The sequence below is a fragment of the Aegilops tauschii genome, chromosome 3 (assembly GCF_002575655.3).
Source record: "Aegilops tauschii subsp. strangulata cultivar AL8/78 chromosome 3, Aet v6.0, whole genome shotgun sequence".
NCBI classification, from domain to species: domain Eukaryota; kingdom Viridiplantae; phylum Streptophyta; class Magnoliopsida; order Poales; family Poaceae; genus Aegilops; species Aegilops tauschii.
Genome location: NC_053037.3, coordinates 433,814,637 through 433,840,863, shown reverse-complemented (window position 1 = coordinate 433,840,863; position 26,227 = coordinate 433,814,637).

The following is a 26,227-nucleotide window of genomic DNA, read 5'->3' as shown; positions in this document are numbered from 1 at the left end:
TCAACCTCCACCCCCCTGAGCCGCCAGCCACCACCGGCCAAACAGCCGCCCCCCGCCGCCCGCGGCCAGCGGTGCGCCGCCCCGCCCGCCCCGAAAACACTCCCCACCGCCGGTCCGCCGCCGCCCTGGCCATCCCTCTAGGCCCCCTGTGCCGAGCTTTTTCTCCGGCGATCCCCACGCCACCGCCCCACCACCGCCGGCGACCACCGCCCCCACCCTGAACCCTAAGATAGATAGTGGGGTACTTCTCCAGCGAGCCCCCCTCCCCGTTGCGGCTGGTTCTTCCTTAACTCCGGCGAGCCCCCCACCCCCTGAAAATCGACTGACCCAAAATTCGATTCAGTCGACTGAAGTGTAGCTAAATTGGAGCAGCATCGCAAGCAAGAGCAACAGCGAGAGCAGCAGCGCGAGCAAGAGCAGACCAGGCAAGGGACCGAGAGCAAGAGCAGAGCAGTAGCGCAAGCGAGAGCTAAAGCAGCAGCAGCTCCTACTGATGTGGACGTCGCCGCCGAGGGAGCGACGTCGTGGAGGAAGTGGCCGGCGACGCCGCGGTGGATGGAGCTGCGCCGTGTCGGCTCGGGACCGAGCGTCGGCAGCACTGTGAGATCGAATCAAGAAAAAAATGTGGCGATTAGTGTACAACCTCTTTGGTGGCGCCGATTAGGCCGCAGCTTCATCCGAGGAAACGGTGATGCTGATGCTCTTCCGGTGGTGTAGGTGATGACGGCGGTGTGGGAATGAAGGTGGCGCGAAAGACGAGGGGAACGTCGGGGCAGCTCCTTGGAGGTGGAGGACGGGATGGCTGAACTGGCGGGATGACCAGATCGATGACGGATCCTCATCCGATACGGTGGATGAGGGACGTCGAGGTGTTGCTGTGGACGACCTCGTCGGGGAAGAGGCTCCGGCTGGGTGGCGGACGAAGGAGGGTGTGGGGCTTCGCGGGTTTTCCCGGCCTCGATGTACGAATGGGTGGGCGGATGGGATGGGAGTGGGGAACCATGGCTTAGGGACGCGCTTGTCCGAAATGTGGGGTAAGTTACGAAAGTACCCCCACCGATTTGAGGCGGTTCTTTCGGTTCAGGGGTATCACGGGCATTTCGCGTGTCGGGATTTCACAGGAGGTGGCAGTTTTCGCGCGCGTTTTAACTTTGGAATAGCAAGGCGCGGGTTGAGATGGAGGGAGTTGTCGGAGCACAACGAGACAAAGATATATCTTAAATATTTCGGGCTAACAAGGCGCGGGTTGAAATTTCCGGACAAGCCTAACGTGTACTGTACCAAATCAATGCGCACTACAAATGTCATTCAAAACTTTGAATTCATGTTATGTTCAATTAAAATATTTCGCTACGTGTATAATGCATCCAACTTAGTACTCAAATGAACGTTTTAGTGCATTCCGAACGTATATACTACCGCTTCAATATGAACTAAATTTGAATTCGTTTCTCTATTTGAATAAGATCTACAATAATGATTGTTGTGAAGTCAAAGCGTTCGAATTCGTTTCTCTATTTTAATAAGATCTACAATCGTCATTATTGTCAAGTTAAACCATCTTTTGTGTATTATCTTCACAGCACACCACATGATTAGTCTCGAGTTACATATGAACTATGTGTACTATATGAACTCGAACTCGATTTTTTGAATCCACTTTATGTTGATTTCAAATCATAGTACATTTCAAGCTCTAGCTAGATCTTCACAAACTAAACCATGTCTCATATGTATAATGTGTTTATCACATTATGTATGGTGCCCCGCCCCCTACGCCTACAAGTATTTAGATGTGAGTTGCAAACACCACACATTACCACAAATTCAAATAAAATGTGAGAATGTTCGATATATAGTATTGTTTAGATTGTTCGATATTTAGTTGTAAGCTGCAAACGCCACACATTATCACAAATTCAAATAAAATGTGAGATTGTTTGATGTATAGTATGGTTTAGATTGTTCGACATTTAGCTGTGAGTTGCAAACGCCATGCATTATCACATTATGGTATAACATGTCCAAAACCACAACACGCGTATCACCGCTATATTCATGCATGCATATGTTTAAAACACTATGATCTCCTATTCAAATATATGAATCCACTTTCATATCAAATTATGATCTTTGTTAGTCTCTTACACCCACACAATCCTCTAACCTTTGTAGCTACCACTAACTTTCTCTCGTGCATGCACACGCCCTCCTCGCCCTCCCCCTCCCTCAACATTCTATCCATCGCACACATTCATTTTCTTCTTCTTTAGGTCGTTCTCCCATAGTCTCCACAACTCCTTTCCGACACACACCGATCGATAAACCTCTCCAGTGATGTCTGCCTACAACATACACACGCACCTTCAATCTCCTCCTTTATGTGTCCTTGCCTCGTGTCTCTCATACGGTCCCACTCACGTGTAAACTCTCGCCCCTCTTTTCATCGATCTCACAACCGTACACTCCTCCCCCTATCTAGCTAGTAGTTGGGCCTCTCGCACCACCTCCTAGCTCTATTCTCTCTGTCTATCCGTCTCGCCGGGCCTTATTTGCCTCTAACGAATGGACGTACACCGACTGATCTCCCGCTATACATATAGCTAGCTAGGTCCTTATAACTCGTTTTTCCCCACGCGTCGATCGATCTACCTCATTAGTTATGTCTCTCCCTTCCTCCGACAAACAACAATTGATCTATCGATCTAGTTAGGTTTGCTTACCAAACACATGGTTCCCCTTCATCATCCATGGATGTGTCCCGACAGATCTATCACGCACAGGCACACACAGAAACACATCCCCACTCTTATTGATAATATTGCAGTTCCACCCTCAGTTTGTCTAGTAGGCCTCTCCCACCATCTTCGAGAAGCAACTCCAACACCCATCCAGCACTCTACCCCTCTCCCTCCCTCTCTCTCTCCTCTCTCTCTCTCTCTCTCTCTCTGTCCCATCCGATTTCCCGTCCTTCAGTTATGTATGGATGTCGACCGATCTCCCTCAAGACATAGCTGGGCCTCTCCTTCTCAACACATATACGAGTCGTTCTACCTCTATAGTTAGGCCTCTGCCTACCCCTCCACCCACCCCCTCGCACACACACACACACACACACACACACACACACACCGATACATCGAGCGCTCTACTCATGTCTCCCTGCCACACACAAACTTGACCTGTGCCCTCTGACGTTCCGGTAGCTAGGTCAGTCGCCCTATATCTTTGACTTGCACACACACACAATTTCGATGGCTCTCTTCATCGATCTCGCACCCACCCACTTGATCCTCTCTTTGACTCTATTGATATCTATGACCCCTCCCTCTCTTCTCGTGGATCGCCCGGCCCTCTATATATGATATGGATAGGCCTCCATTTCACACACATTGCATGCAAAATTTTGATTGAGATGTCAATGACACATATTCCCACAAATACATTCACGAAATCAACCTCCCCCCCCCCCAAAAAAACAAAACACTCACGAACGCACAAGCCATTTGTCTAGGTTTGTATCTCTCACACACACCCACGTAGGTGGGGGACGTGCACGAAGAGAAGAGGTGCACGCACGGCGCACGTACTCCCATCTCTTTCCCAACCACACCCGCGCGGGTACACGGTGGAGCTCATTTCTGTACGAAAAGGCAGCCCACGTGGTATCTTGACACGTGTACTGGTTGTCCACTAGATGGAGGGAGGATCGTCTACCACGGGTGAACAAACAAATTGCGACTTGACGCGTTATGTTAAAAAAGAGGCAAACCATGTGGGGCCTACCTTAGAGGCAAGGCTCTATACATTGGAGTACTTTTGATGTGTCCCGTCAACTCGCAAAACGAGGAGAAGCTTTCTTAGTATGCCGTCTCCCCCGCCCACGGGCGCGGTGGCTCACAGGATGAGGTGAAGCTTGCTTACTACGCCTTACGCCCGCTCCCTCGCCCACGCGCGCGGTGGCTGGCAGGACGAGGAGAATTTTTTTACTAGTACTCCCTCCGTTTACTCCTCGTCCCTACTACCTTGGTTAGAGAGATTATCATATTGTTTGGAATATATGTCCTTTAGTAGATTTCAATATGAACTACTAGTACATACTCCAAACACTGATGTATATAGATGTATTTTAGAGTGTAGATTCACTCATTTTGCTCCGTATGTAGTCCATATTGAAACGGACGTAATAGTACGCACTCTCCCTCGCCCCTCGACCTCGCCACGTGGTGGACGTGCAGCAATTCATTCGGTCTCATATAGCCAGAACGATATATACTACAGTACCATTATTGCTCGACTTCCCGAAGAGGCGAAGAGCCAATCGCAAGGTTAATAGTTTGGAGATGCCAAGCGCAAGTTTATAGGAGAATGAGTAGTAGGTGCCGCGTCATTTATAAATAAAGTTTTTTTCTTCAGTGGCACGTACGCAATATAAATAGGTTCATATGGAGAGAAAAGGAAACCGCTCCACTATATACATAGGCAGGACGAGCCTACACGGTTGCTTGCTGGGGTTGCTCTCTTTAGTTTTCACACTCTCTCGCACAAAACCACTGTGGCCACATCTCTAACATCCCGGCGGATCACGTCCGCCGGGGGAAGGGGTGGATGCTTAGTGTAGATGCGGTCGCCGTCGCCGACGGCGAAAACCCACTGTCGGCACGTCCCGATCAGGGGTCCCCGCCATTCTCTCTCACAAAGCCGGTGAGGTTGCCTTCGTCCATTGCTCACTGCCGCGACGTGGGTAGTTGCCTCCTCCCGCCGCCCTCCTCTAGGTTGAGCTACGTCCCGACATCCCTCAGGTACAACTCCCTTTACAGCCGGCTTGCACCACTGCTCCAGCTGCCCACATCACACCATGTGGATATTTCTCTACTTCTTTGCCCCACACATACCTCTACTGGCTTCTACGTATTGTATTTGTGATGAGTTTATGTCTCATCAACTAGTCCCAGTAATCTTATTCTAATCACGCTTCTTCAATTTCTTTGCCACAGGGATGCTCATCTCGATTTTGGTGAAACTGCACAAAATGATCCGATGGTCGAAGGGTTGCAAACTTCATTTCTTAGGAAGCGCCGACGTTGCCAGCAAATTAACGCCTGGTTAGGGTTTACGGTTCAAGGGCTAGGAACTGCATGGATCGTTTTTTTCTTTAGCTGTCTCTGTTTTAATGGCTAGGGACTGCATGAGTAGTAGTAGTACTGTACGCCTTACGCCCGCTCCCTCGCCCACGCGCGCGGTGACTCGCAGGACGAGGAGAAAATTTTACTACTCCCTCCGTTTACTCCTCGTCCCTACTACCTTGGTTGGAGAGATTATCATATTGTTTGGAATATATATGCCCTTTAGTAGATTTCAATATGAACTACTAGTACATACTCCAAACACCGATGTATATAGACGTATTTTAGAGTGTAGATTCACTCATTTTGCTCCGTATGTAGCATAAAGTTGAGACACTTATTTTGAAACGGAGGGAGTACATATTTGCTATGATCTGTCAATCATTGAGATGCAATAGCATGCATGTTAGTCTCCTTTGTATTTGATGAAATGTTGCAACGGGTAACCTTGGACGCAAGATACATGTAACAGAAGCTGGAAGCTTCATAGCATTGTACTATCTCGCTGATAAATTACAATACGTACTATACAAGTACTTCCTTCGTTCCTAAATATAAGTCTTTGTAGAGATTTCACCATGAACCACACACGGATGTATATAGATGCATTTTAAGTGTAGATTCAATCATTTTGTTCCGTATGTAGTCCACCTAGTGGAATCTCTACAAAGACTTATATTTAGGAATGGAGGGAGTACTATGTAAAGAGTTAGGTGTCGCACGGTGTCCAGAAAATATGGTGATAGTGTGAGGTGGGCCATGTAATCACTGAGCCTGCGTGTTTTCACTGCTCTTGCACTCCTCCACCGTAAGAATGGAGAAAATTGTAATCTAGTAGTACCTCCTTTCGCCGAAAGCGTGGGACATCCAGCAGTCCTACCACCTCAGTAATAATGACCAATGAGCCGTCAAATCACATAGACCCAGCAGTAAATTGGACGGAGGACGCAACCATCACTCTTGAATCCGCTTCTCCCTTCAACGCAGGCGCCAGTGAGAGGTCGCGTCCGCTCTGCCCAGGCATGAATGCGGCACCGATTCTTAGGAGCGGCGCTGACCGTTTCGGGCGGGAAGCGCGCGCGGGCGATGGAGGGGCTTTGGGTGGGCTAGGCTGGTCAGGAGCGGGTGTGGCAGCTGTCCGCCTATCCCTACCGGACGCCCGGAAACGAGAGGATGCACCGACTCTCGTGGCTAAAATCGTACACTACACACCATCTCTCTGTAGGAGTAGGTCGATCAGTCGCTCTCCCTAACACACACATGCTGTTAAACACGCACACGCACACACAGGTTCATAGAATAGGAAAATCGTGCGAGTGCGAAGCCACAGGAAGTGAGATACAAATGGAGTACGTACAAGAAGAGAGGAGGCATCTCTTAGTTGTTTGGATTAATTGTTGCGTTTAGAGACAGAAATCAGGGCTTTGATTGGAGGAATGACCGGTCAAGTTTCTCCTTCTCCTCCAATCTGCTTGCAACTTGGTCCCGCTGCACCTTCTAACGTGACTTATTACACCTAGACGGAGGGGGTCGTATGAGATACGGTGGCACACTGACTTAGGTCGAATACAAGTGCCCAAAATTGTGTGCATGTTATAATAAGGATTAACTTAAAATAGTACGTGAGCGAACAGAGGGATCAATTGGACAGTGTTCCCGAGCAGTAGCGAGATGTGTGAGGTAAGATACACCGCTGGCGCTTTTAATTTTTCTTATTAATTTGTTTGTTTCACCCTCTGACTGGTGGGACCCAACGTACTACGTGGAGAGAGGTAAGGTGACTAAGGCTGCATTATTCTGCACCACTGTGGATAGTCTTACCACCAAAGCCACATGACACGATTATGATTTAAATCCCAATGACTCCCACACACACAAAAAACACGGCATGCTTGTCACACGAATGCAGGAATGTATAAAAGGTTATTTTCCTCTCGTTGAACATAACGGGAGGGTTGTGTAGCTGGTTAGCCTGTTCGCTCATCAAACTTGAGGTCTCGGGTTCGATAACTACACTTGAGCATAATTCGTGCCAGGAGGATTCTTTGACTGGTCAAAATGGATGGATACGGAGCTATACGATCTCGTAGTGACCGTATAATCACCTCATCACGTATAAGTTGCAGCCTCGGCGCTTGTTTTCTAGGGTTTGCACTCTTCACACTCTCTCCAGTATATATATACACGTTGGAGCCTCAGCGCTTGTAGTTGCTCTCTTCACACTCTCTCACCCTCTCCAGATCTAAACAAGACTTCGTTGGCCTCTCTCTCTCCCCTCACTGCTGGTCTGCTTGTAGTTGCTCTCTTCACACTCTCTCACCCTCTCCAGATCTAAACAAGACTTCGCTGGCCTCTCTCTCTCCCCTCACTGCTGTTCAAAGAGCCGGCAGGATCCGTCCGCCGGGAAGGGAAGGAGGCTTAACGCTGTCGCCGTCGGCGAGGGAGGGAGTCCACTACCGGCGCAGCTGTTCACTTTCACCTAGCGGCGGTGCGGGAGGGCCTCCGACCCCTTCTTCTTCGCCGCCGTACATAGTGTGGGTCGAACGGCCTCCGGTCGCCCACCGAACCACACCCCAAGAACCTTAAGGTATAATTTACTTATTCCACATGCATTGCTCTAGCTGCATGTGGGATTTTTCTGCTTCTGCACTCGAATCTAGGTGTTGGATCAAATAGGAAAGTAGTGGGGAAAGTTGTATACCATGAGTCTAGGATGTGGTTCAAAGAGGAAAGGAATGGGGGAAAGTAGTGGGAAAAGTTGTATAGCATGAATCTAGGATGTGGTTCAAAAAGCAAAGGAAGGGGAAAGTAGTGGGGAAAGTTGTATCGCATGAATCTAAGACGTGGTTCAAAGAGGACAGGAATGGGGGAAAGTAGTGGGGAAAGTTGTATAGCATAAATCTAGGACGTGGTTTACAGGGGAAAGGAAGTGGGGAAAGTACTAGTACAGACTGGCTATCCAGCACCTACGTTGGTCGAAAAGGGAAAACAATGACAAACGCAGTACGCACATCTATAACGAACTGATCTTTTGTTTTGGGGGACAAGGCTGTAGAGTTTGAGCAGGACTAGATTTGCTGCGCTCACATAGGGAAAGGTGTCTAAAGATGACAAAACTGGGACCAACACAAATATTGTCGTGGAATTGTCATGGCAGATGTCCTAGGGTGAGGCCTTAGTCGTGAGGCCAGCGCATATATGTAGTAGCTTGAGAGGGGTTGAGCGGAATCGAGAGACGCAACACAAGACGAGGATTTAGACAGCTTCGGGCCCCGGGAAACATCATCCGGTAATAGCCCTACGTGATGTTTGTGGCTAGGTCTCATTATCCTCATGGGGGAGTCGCCGTAGACCGGCTCTCCTAGTTGTGTCTAGCCCTAGAGATTATTGCTTGTTGCTTGTCTCTTTTTGGGGAGCCCTGACCCTCCTTATATATGTTGAAGGGGCGGGTTACATGTGGAGTCCTATTAGGATTAGGACTAGTCTATCTCTAATACAAACCGGATACAAGTCCAGGTCTTAACTCCTTGTAAGACAAATACTCCTCACGCCTTTCCTCTAAAACCGGCCCACCATAACATGAGCCGGCCTTCTGGGCCTTGGGCCTTGTCACCGTGTGTCCCGCCCGCCGGGTTACCAAGTCAGGTTGCTTGTAAACCGTCTGGTCTGTGCGGGTCGCCGGTGAGTCGCCAAGTGTTAGCGGGGTCTCAAATAAACCGCCAAGTCCGGCCAGGTTATACTTCCGGCCGGTTTACGCCGCGGGGTATATCCCCGACATTAGCCCCCGGTTTAATTTGGATTTATCCATGTTAAACTAATCCTGCAACATAAACACAAGAACGAATTTGACTGATTATGCTCCGGGTTAAGAATTCTTGTAAACCGTCTCCTGATCATCCTTAATTCCTTGTCATTTCCTTCTTCTAGAAAATCCAGGTCAATAAGCCAGCTTCATACTCAATTTGCTGATATTGGTTTCTCACAGAGAAATATTGTGAAGAATAATCCACTTGAGTCGGCTTCCAAAGCGTCGGTTTAAGAAATATTGGTCTTGAAATACTCATCTGATATTCAACCGGTTTGAAGATGTAGAACTTGTCAGTTTATCATCGCCAAAAACTGCGGGGTTATAAAAACTGATAATTCCGGGTCATGATTGTTGCAGACACCGGGTCAATCTGGTTAGCTCAAAACTGAAAATTGGAAGATATTTCTCTCTTTTATCCATATTACTTGTAGCCCCCAAGTTTTGAACAGAACAAAGTGATGATTTGAGACTTGTTTTCATATAATTACTGCCACTTTGAAGAACTCCATGTTGTTCATCTCTAGTAAAAAACTGAATACTCCATATATGTAGCCCCCAAGTGCCGGGTTGTCATGCTTGCAGCAACCTGGGACTTGTAATTGCTTATAAAAACTTCAATCAGTGTAGCCCCCAAGGGTCGGGTCATTATGCAATGATGAGCAGGGACTTTGTAAATATAATCATGTAGACTTGAGCAGTGATGTGTAGCCCCCAAGGGCCGGCTTAGTAAGATAATACTGAACCGGGACTTGATATATACTTCAATGAAAATAACATCTTATAATGTAGCTTCCATCGTAGGGCTTGAACCCACGTCCACAAGGTTAAGAGCTTTGTGCTTTACCAACTGAGCAGTGGATCCTTCAATATAATGGACGAAAACTTGTGTACCTTGAATTGTTGACGGGAGCAATTGGTAGCCCCCAAGGGCCGGCTCATTATGATATGATGTGTCGGGTCTTCAATAAGACTAGTAAAAATGACTTTGCATTAGCCCCCAAGTGTCATGGTGCATGCTTGCAGCGACATGAGACATGCATGTAATCTCAATTTGAATAATGTAGCCCCCAAGTGCCGGGTTGTAAGCCTGCAGCGACTCGGGACTATTCCTTCCATTGTAGAATAAATCATATCCTTTGATAAAATAATAGCCATGGCGCTAAAGCAACTTTGAAAACCTCAATAATACCGGTTATTAATAACCATAAAAATCCAGCCATGTTGGCTATTCAAGATAATATAATCCGGTATGAAAACCTTATTCATTTAATATCATAATGAAAATTCAGCCAAGTTTGGCTATTTGAATAATATAACCCAATGATTTATAAGCGCATGATTCCAATGGCGCAATCCAAATATATACTGGCAACTTATAGTCCAAAGCCAGGCCGGTTTAATAAACACCGGATAATTTATCATCATGCTTTATTCAACCTGTTTCTGCATACAACAAGTTTAAAGTGTCCTGGCGGTTTACCGCCGGACGGGTCATAATGCCCAACATATAACCTGGGTTGATAACCAAGGCTGCACTTAAAAATAATCAAATATGAAATATATCATACCTGTGACATTAAATCACATCACTGGTTGGCCAACTTTATTGTAGTAAAAGGTGATAACCCCAATCTTGAGTACTGATAACTCCTTCCATATTGCGCCGGTTTATGATAAAACCGTACCGGGTTGTGATAAACACCGGATTAACCATATATAATACTGGCGACTTGTAGTCAAAACCAGACCGGGTTGATAATCTCTGGATTATGACTGATCATATACTGACAACTTGTAGTTGACAACCTAACCGGGTTGATAAACACCTGTTTGAAAACATCACAAATCTTATCAAAAGAAAGAGAAACTTAGCAAAAGGGAAATAAAACCGTTGTAGTCGAGGCTTTTCACGGGCTGCCAGGCCCCAAATTTGATCAAGAGGTGTAGCTATGGTTCGTCCAAGCCCCCAAGTGATGCTGTGGCATTACGCCGATCAAGAGGTGTAGCTATGGTTCGGGTTCGACAAAGCCCCCAAGTGATGCTGTGGCATTGCGCCGATCAAGAGGTGTAGCTATGGTTCGGGTTCGACCAAGCCCCCAAGTGATGCTGTGGCATTGCGCCGATCAAGAGGTGTAGCTATGGTTCGGGTTCGACAAAAGCCCCCAAGTGATGCTGTGGCATTGCGCCGATCAAGAGGTGTAGCTATGGTTCGGGTTCGACCAAGCCCCCAAGTGATGCTGTGGCATTGCGCCGATCAAGAGGTGTAGCTATGGTTCGGGTTCGACCAAGCCCCCAAGTGACGCTGTGGCATTGCGCCGATCAAGAGGTGTAGCTATGGTTTGGGTTCGACCAAGCCCCCAAGTGATGTTGTGGCATTGCGCCGATCAAGAGGTGTAGCTATGGTTCGGATACGACCAAGCCCCCAAGTGATCAATAATATGATAAGCCAATAAGGCAGGATACCCATGTTTGAACCGCGCATCATGGCAGCAGGTCCTCTTCGGCAACCTTTAACTTTTTGCAAGAGATAAGTTCTTCTTGAACCGGGATTTTAAACCGGATATTGAGAGCTTCAAAGCTTTGTGGGAGACATCTTTCTCTTGAACCGGATTTTAAACCGGAATCTTTATTTTCAGCCGAAAATTTTCTGACGGCATTTATACTCGAACTTGCGAGAGATTAATTCTTTCTGAACCGGAAAATCTCAAACCGGATTTGAGAGCTTCAGAGCTTTGTGGGAGAACAGATTTCCCTTCAACCGGATTGTAAACCGGATATTTGAGAGCTTCAATGAGACTGACTTCCCTTGAGCCGGATTTTAAACCGGGATCCTTTCTGATGACCCGGAATTTCTTCATTGAGCCGGGATTTTGTAACTGTCATATACTTTCTAAGCCGGAAATTTTCTGACGGCCTTTAAATTTTCATCAATATAACAGTAGCCACTGGGACCGGGTTATCTGTCCCTCCATCGTCCTGGGGTTCTTAATTTTGCTGAAACTGGCAAGATTTGCTGAGTCATGTCATCGTAGCCCCCGAGTCTCAAAGGTGACTCGAGGAGTTGGCTTGAGACTCTCTATATTTGACCGTGATATGAACCAGCATAACTTGTATATCATTGGTGTTGATAGCACGATGTGAATCCATGGAAGGTTGAGGTGACTGCGGCGGGTTTATAAATGATCCCGTATGAGCCATGGCAGCAACTCGGCCAATGGTTCCTTCCAACTGGCTCCTTGAAGTTTAACCAAACTGTAGTGGCGGTGACTTGTGTGCCTGTCCATTGAGCCATCCAGTGCAGACGGCGGTTGATAGTATATGATAATTTGCCTCCATTTTGTTAAAAGAAAACCGGGCTGCCCAAGCTGTGACTTGCTCAAACAGCTCATGCAGATAGGTGCAGCCCGGTATGTTGATGTAGACCAGGCCGCGAGAGACGAACGACAAAGACGACCGCAACATTAGAGGCGACTCGGATAGATGGGTCGGCCACGGCATTGTAAGTCGGTGCGGACGGGCGAGTCAATCGCAGGCGCGGTAAGCCACGTGGACGGGCGAGTCAGCCGCGGGCGCGGTCCCGGTGAGTTAATGTAGACCGGGCCACAGGGGCGGCGACTTGCGCACGTCCGTTCATCAGGTAGTGTGGCACTGATAAAACGCTGGTGCAGAACATTGCCAGTGCGTGCTCCATACCCGCAGTATAACATAACCTTTGTCATAAATAATTGTCCTGCATGAAATATTGCAAGACAGAGTAATTGATCTTTCAAAGAGATTTAATATATACATTAAAAAGTAGATAAGGCAGATAGCACCTGGTAGTATCGTGCAGCGGACGTAGCAGTTCACAGCAATTAGTACCAGATCAGTCAACTAGTACTAGTGCTTCTGTAGCAACAGTAGTAACACTAGTAACCAAGGCGTACAGTATCCTTGATCTTCACATGCATTAAGTAGTACCAGTAGTTGACGTGACTTATCTTGATCAACATGGAAGTAGCAGTGGCCACCACAAAAGCCGGAGAAAAGAATACAGGAACCAGTAACTCCCCTTCGCCTGATTTCTTCTCACGCGTGTATACATATCTAAAGCAGCAGTGACTTTAGTGGAAATGAGCGGGTCGCAACTGCACATGCACGGAGCGAAGCAGAAGTGCGCCGGGGTGGCAACAAGGACGACTCAACGCAAAGGAGGCGACAGCTCGTAGCTCAACAGAAACGGTTTCACGGAGGGTGAGCCTGTACAGGAGGCGGCGCTCGAGCGGCGGCTTGGCGCGTCAGGCGGCTCACGCCGCTACTGGAAGCAAAGACCAGGCAGTGCGCGGAGGAGCAACGGGCCAGGTAGTAAGGCAGAGACGGCCGGCGGCTCGGAGCAAGGTGTGGCAGAAACAGGGGCGCGCCCGCAGGGTCGACAGAGTGGATGCCCTTTTGCTGTAGCAGTTGTAGATGGCAGGTGACCCGCCAGCAACGGCAGAGGCGGGCAGCCGGCCTGACACGGCCCGGCGGGGCCGGCTCCAGGCGACTCAGAGGCACGGCTGAACCCGACGGAGCATGGCGCGGTACGGTGCTGGTCAGGGCCGCGAGCGTCGAAGCAGAGGCGGCTTGGCTTGACAGGGGCAACTCCAGGCGGCGGCATCTTTCAGGCGAGGCCGGAGAACCGGAGAGGCATTCGAGATGAGGCCCGGCGGCTCTCAGCTACTGCGAGGCGATTGGTTGGAGTCAAAATAAACCACTATATCGCCGGCGACTCAGCAACGCGGAGATGGCGATTTAACACGAAGGTTTGAAGACCACTGTAACCGTAGGAGCGGAATAAAGGCGCTCCGGGACGGCGGCGGGCTGGAGAGGCACGGTGCAGGCGGTTCTCAGCTGGGGGTAAGTAGGCCTGGAACGGAGATGGCCGACGGTTTGGAGCCGGAGGCGGCGCGAGATACGGCGGCGAGGCACATCGGCGAGGGGAAAACGCGTCGTAGCCATATCCACTTCCGAATCGTGGCCGTATCCACTTCCTGGTCGTGGTCATCTTTTCCTTTTCCTGATCCGATTTCCACTGTTGAAAGCTGCCAGTGCTCCAAAATCGATCTAACTTTGGTTTATCTCTCGGTCTCGTCAACTCGACATCTTTTCAGCGACCGGCGGCACACTTTTAACTCTGATTTGTTTAAACTTTCAATTGTGACTGATCACACGGAGTTGACGTAGATCCTTCTGAACTGTCACTTTTTGATCCAAAAATCACGAACTCCTCGATCCCTCGGAGAGATCCCTCCAAGAACTCATCACCACCGTGCGCAGGCCCCACGGTGGGCGCCAACTGTCGTGGAATTGTCACGGCAGATGTCCTAGGGTGAGGACTTAGTCATGAGGCCAGCGCATCTATGTAGTAGCTTGAGAGGGTTGAGCGGAATCGAGAGATGCAACACAAGACGAGGATTTAGACAGCTTCGGGCCCCGGGAAACATCATCCGGTAATAGCCCTACGTGCTGTTTGTGGCTAGGTCTCATTATCCTCATGGGGGAGTCGCCGTAAACCGGCTCTCCTAGTTGTGTCTAGCCCTAGAGATTATTGCTTGTTGCTTGTCTCTTTTTGGGGAGCCCTGCCCCTCCTTATATATGTTGAAGGGGCGGCTTACATGTGGAGTCCTATTAGGATTAGGACTAGTCTATCTCTAATACAAACCGGATACAAGTCCAGGTCTTAACTCCTTGTAAGACAAATACTCCTCGCGCCTTTCCTCTTAAACCGGCCCACCATAACATGAGCCGGCCTTCTGGGCCTTGGGCCTTGTCACCGTATGTCCCGCCCGCTGGGTTACCAGTGAATCATAATGTTCAGTCAGGTTGCTTGTAAACCGTCTGGTCTGTGCGGGTCGCCGGTGAGTCGCCAAGTGTTAGCGGGGTCTCAAATAAACCGCCAAGTCTGGCCAGGTTATACTTCTGGCCGGTTTACGCCGCGGGGTATATCCCCGAGAAATATGCTCCTTGGTTGTTTGTTCTTTGTTGCAACAGACTGTGCATCACCCCAGTACACCGGTAGATGCACATGGTGCGTCCACTGTCCCGTGCAACTCTTTAGTTGTTGTTAATCTAAGGCCCTGTTTGGTTAAAAACTCCCTAGTCCCTACCTGCTTGGTTCCAGGGACTAAACATGGACTAGAGTTTATTAAATGACATGCTAAAAGACCATGTTACCCCTAGTAGTGAACTAATAGAGACAAGGTGCGATGCATGGCAGGGGCAACTGTTGGAAAAAGTCCCAAAAAGACTCTCCCTCGGGGTCTTCTTTCTTTAGTCCCAAATTCCCACTTTTAGTCCCTAAAAGTCCCTCCTGTCTGGTTTAGATGGGACTGACATGGAGTTCTTTTAGTCCCTCCACGAAAATGTCCCTGTAAACAAACACCCTCTAATAATGCTGCTGGAAAATTGATGCAATGCCACAGTTAAAAGAAAATTACATGTTTAACTAATTTTATTGTTAATATAATCTCTCTATTAATATTAATCAATGCCACCTTTTGAGAAATGCTACTGTCTTGCTTTCTTTCCCATTTAGATAAGGTAGATGCTTCTTTTTGTTGGCTTCTGTGTCATCCACCGTTATTGACCACTAGTTGTTTCTTTGCACCTCTGTGTAAACAGGGTTATCTACTTCACCTCGTTGCCATTGTGACCTTTTGTTGCACTGCACAAAACACTTTTGTTTTAAGAGTGTTTTGTGCAGTTCAACCAAAATGTCACACCGACAATGTTGCTTGATTGCTTGATCTTAGTGGAACTGCGCAAGAGGAGATCTTACTTCCTATCCCTGTTGGCAAATTTGGTTCAGATCTTCTTCTTGTGAGTTGTTTGAATTTCGCATCATGAGAGGTCAGTACTAGCCTTCTTTCACATGATTCTGCAGTGTGCTTTCATATGTTATGCTACTTGTACGGTAATGTTGCTTGATTTTAGTGAACTGCACAAATGGAGACAAGACTTCCAATCTGTATGTGCACCGTAATATCCCATTGAGGTAAGATAAGGGTATTTCACAACTGTTGGCCTATATTTTGCCACTTTCATCAGAAAATTAATGTCATTGTTTAGTGCTATACTTGTGCAACCTAATTGACATGCAAAATCTTACATTGAAGGCGAAGCTTGTCTGTTATTGAACCAAGTGATGAAGGGGAAGAACAAGCGGAAGAAAAACAAAAATTAACTCCTGGTGCTGTAATGAAGCACTCGAACTATGATGACACAAGTAATGATATAGTTTTGCATCTTAATTTATTGCAATGGCTGGAACGAGCAATTGTTTTGCCACTGATTTGATGCCACTCTTAATGTAATACGTAATTATCTCTACTTGTGCAAACAGGGATCTTCTTTGAAGATACCATATATTTTAGTGGAACTGCACAAGAATATGTTGGAAACATTAATCTAATCGAGGAGTATATAGTAAGCATGGCCACCACAATAGATAGCAACAGATGGTTCCGGAGAAGTGCTTCATCTGTATGCTCTACACAATAAGCCTCCTGACAAAGGTTGGTACTCGCCCACTGATTTCATCCATATGATTGAGCTTTGTCATCTCTATTGGTGTTGTGCTACTGTTTAGATGCTGTCATCAAAAAGTGGTATTGTCCTTGAGAAGCGCTTCATTTGTGCTAGCATTTAGTGACCAACCTTGTCTTTGCACAACAGGATCATCCTCCTCTTGTCATCAAAAAGTGGTATTGTCCTTTCCTTTTTTTCGAGCAAACAGGGATGCTAGCATTTAGTTATCCTCTTGTCTTTGCACAACAGGATCATCCTCCTCTGAAGAAGAATATGGAGTACGTGAAGTGACTAGTTCCGATTATGCCAGGATGAAGAAGCCATGTCTATCTTCTCATCAGAAGGAGCAGTTGAAGGATGGTTACTTTACCCCCCACAAGACCAAACTAACTTCAGCTCAGAAGGACTGACAAATCTCCATTTTCTTGCTGTGATGCGCGAGTACAATGTTGTTCTAGGATTCTTTCCGATGAGTTCCATTTTTGTAAAAGTGTGCTCTACATGGACCATGTAGGTGCCTATTTAAACTATCAATTCATAGTACAATTTGCTTTATACTAATCACTTTTTTCGTATTTGTGCAAATAGGGGTGCTCAGCTTGATTTCAATGGGAACTGCACAAAATGTTCATGAATACATCGAATCATTCATTTCCACCACAAGAAAGGAGGTGTCGACAAGTTCAAGGCGTTGCAACATATCAGGGCGAAATCATACAAGCTACGCCCGAATTTGGTTGATTTTGGTGGAACTGCACAAAAAGAACAGCTGGTTTTTTTAGCACGAGATGCCATGTCAAAATCCTGCCCATTCCACAATCGTAGGCATTTGATATTTTGGAATGGGAAAACCTTGTCAAATTTTGCTCATTGATTTTAGCAAGAAGACATGCTTTTGATATTTTCGAATGGGACGCCTGATACGTCCATTTTGCATCATGCTTTTATATCGATATTTATTGCATTATGGGCTGTTATTACACATTATGTCACAATACTTATGCCTATTCTCTCTTATTTTACAAGGTTTACATAAGGAGGGAGAATGCCGGCAGCTGGAATTCTGGGCTGGAAAAGGAGCAAATATTAGAGACCTATTCTGCACAAATCCAAAAGTCCTGAAACTCCATGGAAGTTATTTTTTGAAATAATAAAAAATATTGAGTGGAAGAAATACCAGAGGGGGGCCACCCACCAGGCACGAGGGTGGGGGGCGCGCCCTACCCCCTGGGCGCGCCCCCCTCCCTCGTGGCCCCCCTGGTAGCCCTCTGATGCCCATCTTCTGCTATATGAAGTATTTCGTCCGAAGAAAAATCATAAGCAAGCTTTCGGGACGAGACTCCGCCGCCACGAGGCGGAACCTTGGCGGAACCAATCTAGGGCTCCGGCGTAGCTGTTCTGCCGGGGAAACTTCCCTCCGGGAGGGGGAAATCATCGCCATCGTCATCACCAACGCTCCTCTCATCGGGAGGGGGCCAATCTCCATCAACATTTTCACCAGCACCATCTCCTCTCAAACCCTAGTTCATCTCTTGTATCCAATTCTTGTCTCTAAGTCTGGGATTGGTACTTGTAGGTTGCTAGTAGTGTTGATTACTCCTTGTAGTTGATGCTAGTTGGTTTATTTGGTGGAAGATCATATGTTCAGATCCATTATGCATATTAATACTCCTCTGATTATGAACATGAATATGCTTTGTGAGTAGTTACGTTTGTTCCTGAGGACATGGGAGAAGTCTTGCTATTAGTAGTCATGTGAATTTGGTATTCGTTCGATATTTTGATGAGATGTATGTTGTCTCTCCTCTAGTGGTGTTATGTGAACGTCGACTACATGACACTTCACCATTATTTGGGCCTAGAGGAAGGCATTGGGAAGTAATAAGTAGATGATGGGTTGCTAGAGTGACAGAAGCTTAAACCCTAGTTTATGCGTTGCTTCGTAAGGGGCTGATTTGGATCCATATGTTTCATGCTATGGTTAGGTTTACCTTAATACTTCTTTTGTAGTTGCGGATGCTTGCAATAGGAGTTAATCATAAGTGGGATTCTTTTCCAAGTAAGGACAGCACCCAAGCACCGGTCCACCCACATATCAAATTATCAAAGTACCGAACGCGAATCATATGAACGTGATGAAAACTAGCTTGACGATAATTCCCATGTGTTCTCGGGAGCGCTTTTCTCTACATAAGAGTTTGTCCAGGCTTGTCCTTTGCTACAAAAAGGATTGGGCCACCTTGCTGCACTTTATTTACTTTTGTTACTTGTTGCTCGTTACAAATTACCTTATCACAAAGCTATCTGTTACCGATAATTTCAGTGCTTGAAGAGAATACCTTGCTGAAAACCGCTTATCATTTCCTTCTGCTCCTCGTTGGGTTTGACACTCTTACTTATCGAAAGGACTAAGATAGATCCCCTATACTTGTGGGTCATCAAGACTCTTTTCTGGCGCCTTTGCCGGGGAGTGAAGCGCCTTTGGTAGGTGGAATTTGGTAAGGAAATATTTATATAGTGTGCTGAACTTTACTGTCACTTGTTACTATGGAAAGTAATCCTCTGAGGGGCTTGTTCGGGGTATCTTCACCCTGACCAGTAGAGCAAAGAGTTGCTCCTAAACCTACTGAACCTACTGAAAATGAAAATGTCTACTTTGAAATTCCTTCGGGTATGATAGAAAAACTGCTAGCTAATCCTTTTGCACGAGACGGAACATTACATCCTGATGAGCACCTAATCTATGTGGATGAAGTTTGTGGATTATTTAAGCTTGCAGGTATGCCCGATGATGTTATCAAGAAGAAGGTCTTCCCTTTATCTTTGAACGGAGATGCATTGACATTGTATAGGCTATGTGACGATATGGGATCATGGAACTACAAACGATTGAAATTGGAATTTCATCAGAAGTTTTATCCTATGCATCTTGTTCATCGTGATCGTAATTATATATATAATTTTTGGCCTCGCGAAGGAGAAAGCATCGCTCAAGCTTGGGGGAGGCTTAAGTCAATGTTATATTCATGCCCCAATCATGAGCTCTCAAGAGAAATGATTATTCAAAAAATTTATGCTCGGCTTTCTGACAACAATCGCACCATGCTCGATACTTCTTGTGCTGGCTCTTTTATGATGAAGACTATTGAATTCAAATGGGATTTATTGGAAAGAATTAAACACAACTCTGAAGATTGGGACCTCGACGAAGGTAAAGAGTCAGGTATAACACCTAAGTTTGATTGTGTTAAATCTTTTATGGATATTGATGTTTTCCGTAAATTTAGCACTAAGTATGGACTTGACTCTGAGATAGTAGCTTCTTTTTGTGAATCCTTTGCTACTCATGTTGATCTCCCTAAGGAGAAGTGGTCTAAATATCATCCTCCCATAGAAGTAAAAGTAGTTTAACCTATTAAAGTTGAAGAAAAAACTATCACTTATAACGATCATATCATTCCTACTGCTTATGTTGAGAAACCACCTTTCCCTGTTAGGATAAAGGATCATGCTAAAGCTTCAATTGTGGTTCGTAAAAGCAATATTAGAATTTATACACCTCCTGAGCAAGTTAAAGTTGAACCTAATATTGCTACTGTTAAAGATCTCTTGGCTGATAATATTGATGGGCATGTTATTTATTTCTGTGATGAAACTGCTAGAATTGCTAAACCTTGTGCTAAAGACAAACATAGACCTGTGGTAGGCATGCCTGTTATTTCTGTTAAAATAGGAGATCATTGTTATCATGGCTTGTGTGATATGGGTGCTAGTGCTAGTGCAATACCTATCAATTTATACAAAGAAATTATGCATGATATTGCACCTACTGAGTTAGAAGGAATTGATGTCACAATTAAACTTGCCAATAGAGATACTATATCACCAATTGGAATTGTTAGAGATGTTGAAGTCTTGTGTGGGAAAACTAAATATCCTGCTGATTTTCTTGCTCTTGGTTCCCCCACAAGATAGCTTTTGTCCCATTATATTTGGTAGACCCTTCTTGAACACTGTTAATGCTAAGATAGATTGCGAAAAGGATGTTGTTACTATTGGTTTAGGTGATATGTCTCATGAGTTTAACTTTTTTAAATTTCGTAGACAACACCGTGAAGAGGAATTGCCTAGTAAAGATGAAATAATTGGTCTTGCTTCTATTGCCATACCTCCTAGTGATCCTTTAGAACAATATTTGCTAGACCATGAAAATGATATGTTTATGAATGAAAGAAGGGAAATAGATGAAGTGTTCTTTAAACAGGGACCTATTCTGAAACACAACTTGCCTGTTGAAATCCTAGGGGATCCTCCTCCACCCAAGGGTGATCCCGTGTTTGAGCTTAAACCATTGCCCGATACTCTCAAATATGCTTATCTTGATGAAAAGAAGATATATCCTATTATTATTAGTGCTAACCTTTCAGAGAAGGAGGAAGAAAAAATATTGAAAACTCTGAAGAAGCGTCGCGCTGCTATTGGATATACTCTTGATGATCTTAAGGGCATTAGTCCCACTCTATGTCAACACAAAATAAATTTGGAGAAAGATGCCAAACCAGTTATTGATCATCAACGATGGCCGAATCCTAAGATGAAAGAAGTGGTAAGAAAGGAAATACTAAAGCTCCTTGAGGCAGGTATAATATATCCCGTTGCTGATAGTCAGTGGGTAAGTCCTGTCCATTGTGTCCCTAAGAAGGGAGGTATTACTGTCGTTCCTAATGATAAAGATGAATTGATTCCGCAAAGAATTATTACAGGTTATAGGATGGTAATTGATTTCTGCAAATTAAATAAAGCTACTAAAAAGATCATTACCCCTTGCCATTCATTGATCAAATGCTAGAAAGATGCATGATGGCTATATTCTCCGATTTTTGTGAAAAGATTTGTGAGGTTTTCATGGACAATTTCTCCGTCTATGGATCCTCTTTTGATGATTGCTTAAGAAACCTTGATCGAGTTTTGCAGAGATGTGAAGAAACTAAACTTGTCTTGAATTGGGAGAAGTGCCACTTTATGGTTAATGAAGGTATTGTCTTGGGGCATAAAATTTCTAAAAGAGGTATTGAAGTCGATAAAGCTAAAGTGGATGCTATTGAAAAGATGCCATGTCCCAAGGACATCAAAGGTATAAGAAGTTTCCTTGGTCATGCCGGTTTTTATAGGAGGTTCATTAAGGACTTCTCAAAATTTCTCGGCCTCTGACTAATTTATTACAACAAGATATACCATTTGTCTTTAACGATGATTGTGTAGAAGCATTTGAAATACTTAAGAAAGCATTGATTTCTGCACCTATCGTTCAGCCACCTGATTGGAATTTACCTTTTGAAATTATGTGTGATGCTAGTGATTATGATGTAGGTGTTGTTCTAGGGCAAAGAGTTGATAAGAAATTAAATGTTATTCAATATGCTAGTAAAACTCTAGACAATGCCCAGAGAAATTATGCTACTACTGAAAAAGAATTCCTAACAGTTGTATTTGCTTGTGATAAGTTCAGACCATATATTGTTGATTCTAAAGTAACTATTCACACTGATCATGCTGCTATTAAATATCTTATGGAAAAGAAAGACGCTAAACCTAGACTTATTAGATGGGTTCTCTTGCTACAAGAATTCGATTTACATATTATTGATAGAAAGGGAGCTGAGAACCCCGTTGCAGACAACTTGTCTAGGTTAGAGAATGTTCTTGATGACCCACTACCTATTGATGATAGCTTTCCTGGTGAACAATTAAATGTCATAAATGCTTCTCGTACTACTCCATGGTATGCTGATTATGCTAATTACATTGTTGCTAAATTTATACCACCTAGTTTCACATACCAGCAAAAGAAAAAGTTTTTCTATGATTTGAGACATTACTTCTGGGATGACCCACATCTTTATAAAGAAGGAGTAGATGGTGTCATTAGACGTTGTGTACCTGAGCATGAACAGGGACAGATCCTACGCAAGTGCCACTCCGAGGCTTATGGAGGACACCACGCTGGAGATAGAACTGCACATAAGGTATTGCAATCCAGTTTTTATTGGCCTACTCTCTTCAAAGATGCCCGTAAGTTTGTCTTATCGTGTGATGAATGTCAAAGAATTGGTAACATTAGTAGACGTCAAGAAATGCCTATGAATTATTCACTTGTTATTGAACCATTTAATGTTTGGGGCTTTGATTATATGGGACCGTTTCCTGCCTCTAATGGATATACACATATTTTAGTTGCTGTTGATTACGTTACTAAGTGGCTAGAAGCTATTCCAACTAGTAGTGCTGATCATAACACCTCTATTAAGATGCTTAAAGAAGTTATTTTTTCGAGGTTTGGAGTCCCTAGATATTTAATGACTGATGGTGGTTCACATTTAATTCATGGTGCTTTTCGTAAAATGCTTGCTAAGTATGATGTTAATCATAGAATTGCATCTCCTTATCATCCACAGTCTAGTGGTCAAGTAGAATTGAGTAATAGAGAGCTCAAATTAATTTTGCAAAAGACTCTTAATAGATCTAGAAAGAATTGGTCCAAAAAACTTGATGATGCATTATGGGCCTACAGAACTGCATATAAAAATCCTATGGGTATGTCTCCGTATAAAATGGTTTATGGAAAAGCATGTCATTTACCTCTCGAACTAGAACATAAGGCATATTGGGCTATTAAAGAGCTCAATTATGATTTTAAACTTGCCGGTGAGAAGAGGCTATTTAACATTAGCTCACTTGATGAATGGAGAACCCAAGCCTATGAGAATGCCAAGTTGTTTAAAGAAAAAGTTAAAAGATGGCATGACAAAAGGATACAAAAGCGTGAGTTTAACGTATGTGATTATGTATTGTTATACAACTCTCATTTAAGATTTTTTGCAGGAAAACTTCTCTCTAAATGGAAAGGTCCTTACGTTATCGAGGAGGTCTATCGTTCCGGTGCCATAAAAATCAACAACTTCGAAGGCACAAATCCGAAGGTGGTGAACGGTCAAAGAATCGAACACTATATCTTAGGTAATCCTATAAATGTTGAAACCAATGTTATTGAAACCGTAACCCCGGAGGAATACATAAGGGACACTTTCCAGAATGTTTCAGACTCCGAAAAGGAATAGGTATGTGGTACGGTAAGTAAACCGACTCCAAAACAGTTCTAATGGCAATTCTTCTCTGTTTTGGAATATTTAGAAAAATAGAAAAATAAGAAGCAGTCCGAGAAGGACACAAGGGCTCCACGAGGGTGGAGGGCTCGCCCTACCCCCCCTGGGCGCACCCCCTGCCTCGTGGGCACCTCGTGCGCTCTCCGGACTGTTTTCTTGCACGATACATATTTCGGTCGGTAAAAATTCATTATATAATCTCCCGAAGGTTTTGACCACCGTATCACGCAATTGTCCTGTATCTTTGTTTCGCGATGTCCCTGTTGCAGATTAGAGCAGGATGTCATCTCAGGATTCCGACGGAGAGAGCTATGTCTCACACCTCATTGCTGACCCAAAGACCTATGGGGATCTATCTCCTTGTGGTCGAACTGCGGATGAGGAGGAGGATGCTCATTTGATGAGGATCAATTATTCAAGTTCGGAGGAGGAGGATGTCCCTCTACCTCAACCTGGGGATATGCACGTGAAGTTCAAGAAATCTAGCCTCCGTAAGAGAGCTAAACTATCTAACAATCGATCTATCCCATCTCGTTTTCGGCAGAAAAGCAAAGGAGATTTATGTGACAAGATCTTGAAGCTGGAGTCGGAGGTCGATGATTTAAAAGAGGAAATTGCTCTTCTCAATTATAATATGAAGAAGCTGAAGGCACAACTATCCCCATCTCCACCTCCGAAGAAGGAGATATAATCACATGGGTATGGGCACTCCCCTTGGCAACTGCCAAGCTTGGGGGAGATGCCCCGGTATCGTATCATCCTCACACTCCTATCTTTACCGTTTTTCTTAGTTCGATCCTTTTAGTAATATCTTGATCTAGTAGAATAAAGTTTTTGGTATGATCTAGTTTTGAGTTTTGCTTTATGATCCCTCCATGTAATCGAGTCCGTGAGTTATATATAATAAAGATTAGTGTTGAGTCAAGGGCTTGATTATTTTGCTATGCTCTTGGGGGAATAAAAGAGGAAAGAATAAAAAGAAATAAAGAGATCATATTGATCTTATGGAGAGTAATGACTTCACATATAAAGAGTATGATGATTAAAGTTGTTGAGAGTTGGCAAACATAGCTTTGGTCATCGTTGCAATTAATAGGAAGTAATAAAGAAAGAGAGGTTTCACATATAAATATACTATCTTGGACATCTTTTATGATTGTGAGCACTCATTAAAATATGACATGCTAAAGAGTTGATGTTGGACAAGGAAGACAACATAATGGGTTATGTTTTCTTATATCTGAGATAAAGTATATTGTCATGGATTATCCAACATGTTGAGCTTGCCTTTCCCCCTCATGCTAGCCAAATTCTTTGCACCAAGTAGAGATACTACTTGTGCTTCCAAATATACTTAAACCCAGTTTTGCCATGAGAGTCCACCATATCTACCTATGGATTGAGTAAGATCCTTCAAGTAAGTTGTCATCGGTGCAAGCAATAAAAATTACTCTCTAAATATGTATGACTTATTAGTGTGGGAGAAAATAAGCTTTATACGATCTTGTGATGTGGAAGAAATAAAAGCGACAGACTGCATAATAAAGGTCCATATCACAAGTGGCAATATAAAGTGACGTTCTTTCGCATTAAGATTTTGTGCATCCAACCCTGAAAGCGCATGGCAACCTCTGCTTCCCTCTGCGAAGGGCCTATCTTTTACTTTTATCTCTTACCCTTATGCAAGAATCATGGTGATCTTCACCTTTCCTTTTTACATTTTATCCTTTGGCAAGCACGGTGTGTTGGAAAGATCCTAATATATATATCTAATTGGATGTAAGTTAGCATGAGTTATTATTGTTGGCATTACCATTGAGGTAAAAGGTTGGGAGGCGAAGCTATAAGCCCCTATCTTCCTCTGTGTCCGATTAAAACTCCGTAACCACAAGTATTGCGTGAGTATTAGCAATTGTGAAATACTAAATGATAGTTGAGTATGTGGGCTTGCTGAAAAGCTATGACATAGACTCTTTCTGATGTTATGATAAATTGCAATTGCTTCAATGAGTGAGATTATGGTTTGTTAGTTCTCAATGAAGTTTCTGATTCATACTTTGCATTGTGAATAGATTATTACTTGAGTATAATAAATCATATGACAATATCCATATATGTTGCTGTTTTAAGAATTATCATGATGCCCTCATGTCCGTATTTTATTTTATCGACACCTCTACCTCTAAACATGTGGACATATTTATCATTATCAGCTTCTGCTTGAGGACAAGCGAGATCTAAGCTTGGGGGAGTTGATACGTCCATTTTGCATCATGCTTTTATATCGATATTTATTGCATTATGGGCTGTTATTACACATTATGTCACAATACTTATGCCTATTCTCTCTTATTTTACAAGGTTTACATAAGGAGGGAGAATGCCGACAACTGGAATTCTGGGCTGGAAAAGAAGCAAATATTAGAGACCTATTCTGCACAAATCCAAAAGTCCTGAAACTCCACGGAAGTTATTTTTATAAATAATAAAAAATATTGAGCGGAAGAAATACCAGAGGGGGGCCACCCACCACGCAAGAGGGTGGGGGCGCGCCCAACCGCCCTGGGCGCGCCCCCTGCCTCGTG